This window comes from Macaca mulatta, chromosome 2 (genome assembly GCF_049350105.2).
Source record: "Macaca mulatta isolate MMU2019108-1 chromosome 2, T2T-MMU8v2.0, whole genome shotgun sequence".
Classification (NCBI taxonomy): domain Eukaryota; kingdom Metazoa; phylum Chordata; class Mammalia; order Primates; family Cercopithecidae; genus Macaca; species Macaca mulatta.
Window position 1 is genome coordinate 51,570,672 of NC_133407.1, and position 9,747 is coordinate 51,580,418.

Genomic DNA, 9,747 nt, shown 5'->3' on the forward strand with positions numbered 1-9,747 from the left:
GTCATAGCGTTTGCACATATCTACACAGGTGATAAAATTGCATAGAACCACACACACACACAAATGGGTGCATGTCAAACTGATGAAAGCTGAATAAGCTCTGTGGGTTATAAGCCATGTTAATTTACTGGTTTGGGGACTATACTGTAGTTGTGCAATATGTTATAATTGAAGGAAATTGAGTGAAAAATACATGGGACCTCCCTGTGCATTTTTGCCTCTTCCTGTGAATCTATAATTGTTGTGAAATAGAAAGCCTAAAAAAAAAAAAAAAAAAAAAAAAAAAAAAAAAAAAACTAAACCCAATATATGACCTCAAAATACAGACCACGTAAAACACATCTGAAAGGAAAAAAAAAAAAATGCTCAGAGATTGTGAATAGTTAAATAAATGGGTCCTGTTACTATTGCACAGACCTCTACAGTTAGAGTCCAGTGCACCAAGCCAAGGATAAAAAACCACCAGCAAGGAGGGACTGAGTAAACTCTTAACCAGAACATGAGCATGTAAGTCATTATTTTGATTCAATTCCTTTGGCAGCTGTCATCCTAGCCTACCGGAGGAACTCTTCTCCAACTTCAAAAGGTTTGCGTCAGTTTATACTGATCCAATCACACAATTATGCATTCATAATTTCCAGGTCAAACTCTGATGTCACCATTTAACATAATCAAAATAACAAACGTTCTTAAATCAAAAGGTCTGATGTCTTAAAGTTTATCATTCATTCAAATGGGTTGTTACTATGATAGCTAAAGTCATGAAAAAAACTGTTACATAAAAAATTTAAATGTTGAAGGCCAACTTTAATTTCAATAAAACAAATATTTCTTAAGAAACTATTGCTAGGCCAACGAGCTTAAGTTAATAAAGGCCTGTATTCTCAAACTGGTAACCTACTGATTTTAGTGGAATTTGCAGAGATGTAGAATGTTTTCTTACTCCTCAGAAGTAACTGGTTGGGACATGCATTTGAAAAAAAAATGCATTAAAATCTGTTTTGTTTAAGAGAGATAATATCTAGGAATTAAGCTATTCATTATTTCCTTTTCTTTCTACCAAAGGAGTGTAGAAATGCCAAAATATAAGGAAGTGATCAACAAAATATGTTGACCTCAAGAGGACAAAATTAAATTCATGACTTGACTTCTAAATCTTTATTTGACTGGTGTTGTGAAAATTGCCAGTCTCTTCTGCAATTGCAATGAAGCTCTCTGTTGGCAAGAACTCCTAACTGTAATCCACATCAGTTTTCAAAAAGTTTCTTTGAAGTGTTTTAATTCAATACCATTTAAAGTTTGTGTGCTTGTATACACATCAGGTGACATTTCCATTTCTGCATTTATATGTAAGTTATGAGACTGAGAGAGGACACACCATAACTAATATATATTAATATATTAACATTAATATAAATTATCAACATCAGTATGCTAATATAAATTAATATATCCGAAAAAGTCACTTGTTACAAAATGCCATAGTCTGAGTGCCTCACCAGGAACCGCTATGGTAGAGGGTGTATTTACAATAAACACACCTTCCATTAGCTTTAACAAGAATGTTTGGACTTTTTGAGCCTTTAGGCTCTGACTCTGAACACAACAGATGTCAACCAACTTATTCCAAAATTCCAAGTATGTTAACATTATAATATAGTGAAAAAGCACATTTCTCCCAAAATCAGTGCAGTTCAACCAAAAACTGGTGTGAATATAGCTAACAAAATGGTAGATTATAGAGTAAAGACAAAGGAAAAAAAAGATCTGGCCCCTATCTTGAAAAGTTTGCAGGTTTTTGAATTGACAATCAAAATAAGGAACTACTCAGGAAGCTGAAGCAAGAGAATTGCTTGATGCCAGGAGTTAGAGACCACCAGTCTGAATTAAAGAGTGAGTCTCCATCTCTAAAAATATATTTTTACAGATTAGCTGGGAGTGGTGGTGAACGCCTGTAGTCCCAGCCTTTTGGAAAGAAGTAGGAGAATCATTTGAGCTTAGGAGTTCAAGGCCGCAGTGCGCTATGATTATGCCACTGCAGTCCAACCTGGTCAATAGAGACCCCCATCCTCCAAAACAGGAACTGCTAAGCTGCGGAGTTGCTGCATTGTCAAAGTCCTTGGTTTGAATTTCATCTCAAACTCATTTTCATGGCCATCTCTAAAGAACAAATTTCCAAATAGTCAAACACACAAGTATCAGAAAGAGAAATTATTTAATTTTATTTTACCAAAATTAAGTTAATTTGCATTCAGGGTAATATGCACAGTGTTTATAAAATTAAATTTAGATTATCTCAGAAACTTCATGAATTTTTTTGTCACATGCCAACAAAGTTCATCTGTAACTGTCAGACGACAAAAAGCTTTGCATAGTAAATTGCTGTGTGCCCAATGCTGTCTATTTTCACTTTCACCATAAATGAAAAGTGATTAGACAAAGTGTCTCCACAGTACTTGAAGGTGAGAGTAAATGCACAATAAGCAAAATAAATGTAGCAGAACATGGGCTTCGAATTCCTAATAGTTGCTTGGCAGTAAAATATGTGTATGCAATAGTAATGAAACTGTATTTTTCTTCAAAGCAATGAGATTCATATCCATGGGGGAAAAAGATATGCATTAAAGTCTCAAGAAACCCATCCTAGGAGTCTTGATAAGGCCCTTTTCCCATTCCATCAGTCAACCAGGCAGGCTAGGAAGCACTGTTCCTGGTCCCCACACCTGACAATGACCTCCCGGAGCAGGGGCTGGGGTGCAGTGCTGGCTCTCCTCTCCCAGCAGCAGCACAGTGAGGCTTTCTTTTGGTGTTACAGCAGAATTCAACAAGAAGTATTTGAGTTACCATACAACAGTTTGGAGATACTTGATTTTGTAATGTCATCAGATCTTTATCCATAAAATATGACTCATTATTTTATAATTGAATTCATCAGGAAATTGTACAACATTCTATTGAAATGCATTATTTCCCCCCTTTTTTGGCTAAAGTTTCTTTTTCTTACAAAGAAATAAGGAAGGTAGGAAGGAAACATGACTGTTTAACAGCAATGAATGAAGCATAACTTTATTCTGAGCTTTTATCAGAAGGCCCAATGGGCCCAACTCCCAGCGTTGTTGACATTGTGAATTTGAGTCATCAGACGATGGTGGGACTTCACGCAATCTTTTAATTAAATACGGAGAATTTAATTCCACTTTGATATTTTCAGGGGTTCCAAATACATATTTCCAAATACACAGAAGGAAATGAACCAATAAAGCTGTCCAGGTAAAGTTCATTTTTGCTGACAGTATCCAAGCTCTAAAGAACAGACTGTTTTTATAAATATTCTAGAATGAATATAAATTAGGAAAAGGAAAAAAAGTTTTTCTTTTTGTTTGTTTGTTTTGTTTTAGCTTTTTTTTTTTTTTTTGAGACGGAGTCTCACTCTGTTGCCCAGGCTGGAGTGCAGTGGCCAGATCTCAGCTCACTGCAAGCTCCGACTCCCGGGTTCACGCCATTCTCCTCCCTCAGCCTCCCGAGTAGCTGGGACTACAGGCGCCCGCCACCACGCCCGGCTAATATTTTGTATTTTTTAGTAGAGACGGGGTTTCACCGTGTTAGCCAGGATGGTCTTGATCTCCTGACCTCGTGATCCGCCCATCTCAGCCTCCCAAAGTGCTGGGATTACAGGCTTGAGCCACCGCGCCCAGCCGGAAAAAAAAAGTTTTACAAAGAATGTTTGTTTTGGCCGGGCGCGGTGGCTCAAGCCTGTAATCCCAGCACTTTGGGAGGCCGAGACAGGCGGATCACGAGGTCAGGAGATCGAGACCATCCTGGCTAACACGGTGAAACCCCGTCTCTACTAAAAAGTACAAAAAACTAGCCGGGCGAGGTGGCGGGCGCCTGTAGTCCCAGCTACTCGGGAGGCTGAGGCAGGAGAATGGCGTGAACCCGGGAGGCGGAGCTTGCAGTGAGCCGAGATCCAGCCACTGCACTCCAGCCTGGGCGACAGAGCAAGACTCCGTCTCAAAAAAAAAAAAAAAAAAAAAAAGAATGTTTGTTTTCATAAAATTTCAGAGTGACCACCACTTCACAGTAGTTTTCAAATAATCAATTTGTTACGCAAGGATTTAAAAAATGATATGTTACACAATATGCCAGTTTGCCTAGCAAATATGGCCCTGTATGTATCCTCTGTAAAAAAAATCACCTCTGCACTTATTCCAAATTTGTTCTTTTAAGAGAACTTCTGATCTCACGGATAAAGCTAGACTAAAAAAAAAAAAGTTTTCTTAGAAACAACTAAGGATTCTCTCATCATATGTCTTTGATGTTTAATGAATGTCATTGGCAAAGCTTACATTTACTTTGCATTAAACTATAGTAGATGAGTATTGAATCAATAACTAAATATTGTATTAAACTGAATATTTAAAAATATGTTATACTTATCTCAAGATGTAGACATCTTCTAAAAGAGATAAGAACCCATTTGAAACAATAAAAAACAGATAATACAGGCCAGGTGTGGTGGCTCACACCTGTAATCCCAACACTTTGAGAGACCATGGCGGGAAAGATCCCTTGAGGCCAGGAGTTTGAAACCACCCCAGGCAACAGTGAGATTCCATCTCTACAGAAACAACAACAACACAAACAAAACACAAACAAAACACAAACAAAACAAACATAATAGAAAAATGTCTCAAGCAGTAAGAAATATGAGAAATGGAGAGGGCTAAATAAACATTAAAATATAGAAAATAATTTATTTGACTAAGTGTTTGGACCAACATTACAACTGTAGTAGATACCATTAATGCCCTTCCCAGAACCTTTACCTGCCAGATTAATCGTTCCGCATCTGCTGTGAGTTTTGGCTAGAACAAGAGGAAGACATTTCTCCCAGAGATGTCTGTATTGGTGATTATGGAAGCTCCTACCCACGGAGGGGTGGCTGTAGGGAGTAGAGAGGCAGCCCTTAGCCAATAATTGACCAACACGGGACTACAAAATTCAATTTGTCTCAGTGGGACAACTCTTAGGAGTCATTCAAATTCTCTAGAGCTCCACATGGGATCAGAATGAGTCTAGACTTCTGTTAAAAGCATATCCTTTCCTAGGTTTTCCACCTACCTTATTTGGCTTCTGTCATTTCCTAACAGTTTCCTTTTGAGAACATTCCCTCAAATAAAAAAAAAAAAATCATTTGCACAGGAAAATCCTCAATTCAGGCTCTGCAGTAGGGAAACTGACCTAACAATAATCAACTAACTCGATATTATAGCATAAATATCATGAATTACAAAACGACTCAAGTAATTTCTAATTTTTTTTATAATTTCACTTTTGCTCCAATGAAGTGTCTTATGTACTTCTGAGAATCACTGACATCAAATTAGTCAGATAGTATTTATTGATTTTATTTCTGGTATTTCAGGGGAAAAAAGTTCTTTTATTTGGAATGAAAATATGTCTTAGAGCCTAACAAAGTTACTACATTATTTTGAACTAATATCTTAAAATGTCCCTTCCTGCTTGATGCTTACACTTTTTATGTTGTATGAAAAATATGAAGGGGAAATATAAAAATGGCTATATATGGCACAGTTATAAAATGTGATTCAACAGTCTTAGTGTACTGAACCACCTCTCTTTGAATCATAATTTTGAAAACACAAGTCTTTTATGATTAGTCTTTTACAGTTAGTTGATCTACATTAGAGCTTTTTCCAATTATGTCTACATTTCAGGATAACTGAACAACTTCTTAAGAAAATGACATGTATTAATGTCAATCATGCAAAATTAATTTCCTTTAATATTCACACAAGAAGATGCATGTGGGTGGACAGGAGAGCTAGAAATGCTGGAGGGCTGATTTGTTTATTTTGATTTTGCTTTCTTTTCCATAATGAGCATGTAATCCAATGAGATTGTCTACACAATACAATCAAAATCAATTAAGAACCATGTATTGATTTGTTTTGCCATATTCAACTACATTAAAAGCTTATCACTGTTACCATTTAATGCTTACCAAGTTGTTTTATTGCATATTAAATGCAAAATCTATATTAATATGATTTTGAGACTTCATATTTGGAATTGATGGAGGAAATAAAGAAAATAAAAGGTTAGATTTCCTCACCAAAGGTCAATTTGCTCTATCGGTTGAAAGATTCATATAAAATAATTTAAATGATAAAAGTGGCAATTTTTTTGAAAGCAAAAACATATAAGTTCAGTTTAACATTTTAATTGTCTGTGTGTATATGCACAAACAGTTGCCTTATATACATACATATGTGCTCTGTGTTTGTGTGGGCATAAAATATTTCCTGTATCAATCCAGTTTCGGTTATAAAGGTGCTTACTTGAATAATTTTAAAGCAATTTATTTTTGCAGAATAGATTGAAATGTTTTTTGTTTTTGTTTTTTTTTATAATGAACATAGTTATAGTTCTTGTTTATTGCCTGTCTCTCCTCTCTGGAATATCAGGCAGAGACATCTGGTTTTTCACTGTTTTCTTTCTTTCATTTTTTTTTTTTATTATACTTTAAGTTCTAGGGTACATGTGCATAACGTGCAATTTGTAACATATGTATACTTGTGCCATGTTGGTGTGCTGCACCCATCAACTCATCAGCACCCATCAACTCGTCATTTACATCAGATATAACTCAAATGCAATCCCTCCCCCCTCCCCCTTCCCCATCATAGGCCCCGGTGTGTGATGTTCCCTTTCCTGAGCCCAAGTGATCTCATTGTTCCGTTCCCACCTATGAGTGAGAACATGCGGTGTTTGGTTTTCTGTTCTTGCCATAGTTTGCTGAGAATGATGGTTTCCAGCTGCATCCATGTCCCTACAAAGGACACGAACTCATCCTTTTTTATGGCTGCGTAGTATTCCATGGTGTATATGTGCCACATTTTCTTAATCCAGTCTGTCACTGATGGACATTTGGGTTGATTCCAAGTCTTTGCTATTGTGAATAATGCCACAATAAACATATGTGTGCATGTATCTTTATAGCGGCGTGATTTATAATCCTTTGGGTATATACCAAGTAATGGGATGGCTGGGTCATATGGCACTTCTAGTTCTAGATCCTTGAGGAATCGCCATACTGTTTTCCACAATGGTTGAACCAGTTTACAATCCCACCAACAGTGCAAAAGTTTTCCTATTTCTCCACATCCTCTCCAGCACCTGTTGTTTCCTGACTTTATAATGATCGCCATTCCAACTGGTGTGAGATGGTATCTCAGTGTGGTTTTGATTTGCATTTCTCTGATGGCCAGTGATGATGAGCATTTTTTCATGTGTCTGTTGGCTGCACGCATGTCTTCTTTTGAGAAATGTCTGTTCATATCCCTTGCCCACTTTTTAATGGGGTTGTTTGTTTTTGTCCTGTAAATTTGTTTGAGTTCTTTGTAGGTTCTGGATATTAGACCTTTGTCAGATGAGTAGATTGCAAAAATTTTCTCCCATTCTGTAGGTTGCCTGTTCACTCCAATGGTAGTTTCTTTTGCTGTGCAGAAACTCTTTAGTTTAATTAGATCCCATTTGTCAATTTTGGCTTTTGTTGCCATTGCTTTTTGTGTTTTAGACATGAAGTCCTTGCCCATGCCTATGTCCTGAATGGTATTACCTAGGTTGTCTTCTAGGGTTTTTATGGTATTAAGTCTAACATTTAAGTCTCTAATCCATCTTGAATTAATTTTCATATAAGGAGTAAGGAAAGGATCCAGTTCCAGCTTTGTACTTATGGCTAGCCAATTTTCCCAGCACCATTTATTAAATAGGGAATCCTTTCCCCATTTCTTGTTTTTCTCAGGTTTGTCAAAGATCAGATGGCTGTAGATGTGTGGTATTCTTTCTGAGGGCTCTATTCTGTTCCACTGGTCTACATCTCTGTTTTGGTACCAATACCATGCTGTTTTGGTTACTGTAGACTTGTAGTATAGCTTAAAGTCAGGTAGTGTGATGCCTCCAGCTTTGTTCTTTTGACTTAGGATTGTCTTGGCAAGGAGGGGTCTTTTTTGGTTCCATATGAACTTTAAAGCAGTTTTTTCCAATTCTGTGAAGAAACTCATTGGTAGCTTGATGGGGATGGCATTGAATCTATAAATTACCTTGGGCAGTGTGGCCATTTTCGCAATATTGATTCTTCCTATCCATGAGCATGGTGTGTTCTTCCATTTGTTTGTGTCCTCTTTTATTTCACTGAGCAGTGGTTTGTAGTTCTCCTTGAAGTGGTCCTTTACATTCCTTGTAAGTTGGATTCCTAGGTATTTTATTCTCTTTGAAGCAATTGTGAATGGGAGTTCATTCATGATTTGGCTCTCTGCTTGTCTGTTACTGGTGTATAAGAATGCTTGTGATTTTTGCACATTAATTTTGTATCCTGAGACTTTGCTGAAATTGCTTATCAGCTTAAGGAGATTTTGGGTTGAGATGATGGGGTTTTCTAAATATACAATCATGTCATCTGCAAACAGGGACAGTTTGACTTCTTCTTTTCCTAACTGAATACCCTTCATTTCTTTCTCTTGCCTGATTGCCCTAGCCAGAACTTCCAACATTATATTGAATAGGACTGGTGAGAGTGGGCATCCCTGTCTTTTGCCAGTTTTCAAAGGGAATGCTTCCAGTTTTTGCCCATTCCATATGATATTGGCTGTGGGTTTGTCCTAAATAGCTCTTACGATTTTGAGATACGTTCCATCAATACCGAATTTATTGATAGTTTTTAGCATGAAGGCTGTTGAATTTTGTCAAAGGTCTTTTCTGCAACTATTGAGATAATCATGTGGTTTTTGTCTTTGGTTCTGTTTATATGCTGGATTGTGTTTATTGATTTGCGTATGTTGAACCAGCCTTGCATCCCAGGGATGACGCCCACTTGATCATGGTGGATAAGCTTTTTGATGTTCTGCTGGATTCGGTTTGCCAGTATTTTACTGAGGATTTTTGCATCGACGTTCATCAGGGATATTGGTCTAAAATTCTCTTTTTTTGTTGTGTCTCTGTCAGGCTTTGGTATCAGGATAATGTTGGCCTCATAAAATGAGTTAGGGAGGAGTCCCTCTTTTTCTATTGATTGGAATAGTTTCAGAAGGAATGGTACCAGCTCCTCCTTGTACCTCTGGTAGAATTCGGCTGTGAATCCATCTGGTCCTGGACTTTGTTTGATTGGTAGGCTATTAATTATTGCCTCAATTTCAGAGCCTGCTATTGGTCTCTTCAGGGATTCAACTTCTTCCTCCTTCAGCCTTGGGAGAGTGTATGTGTCCAGGAATTTATCCATTTCTTCTAGGTTTCCTGGTTTATTTGCATAGAGGTGTTTATAGTATTCTCTGATGGTAATTTGTATTTCTGTGGGGTCAGTGGTGATATCCCCTTTATCATTTTTTATTGCATCTACTTGATTCTTCTCTCTTTTCTTCTTTATTACTCTTGCTAGTGGTCCATCAATTTTGTTGATCTTTTCAAAAAACCAGCTTCTGGATTCATTGACTTTTTTGGAGGGTTTTTTTTGTGTCTCTATCTCCTTCAGTTCTGCTCTGATCTTAGTTATTTCTTGTCTTCCGCTAGCTTTTGAACGTGTTTGCTCTTGCTTCTGTAGTTCTTTTAATTGTGATGTTAGAGTGTCAATTTTAGATCTTTCCAGCTTCCTCTTTTGGGCATTTAGTGCTATCAATTTCCCTCTACACACTGCTTTAAATGTGTGCCAGAGATTCTGGTATGTTGTAT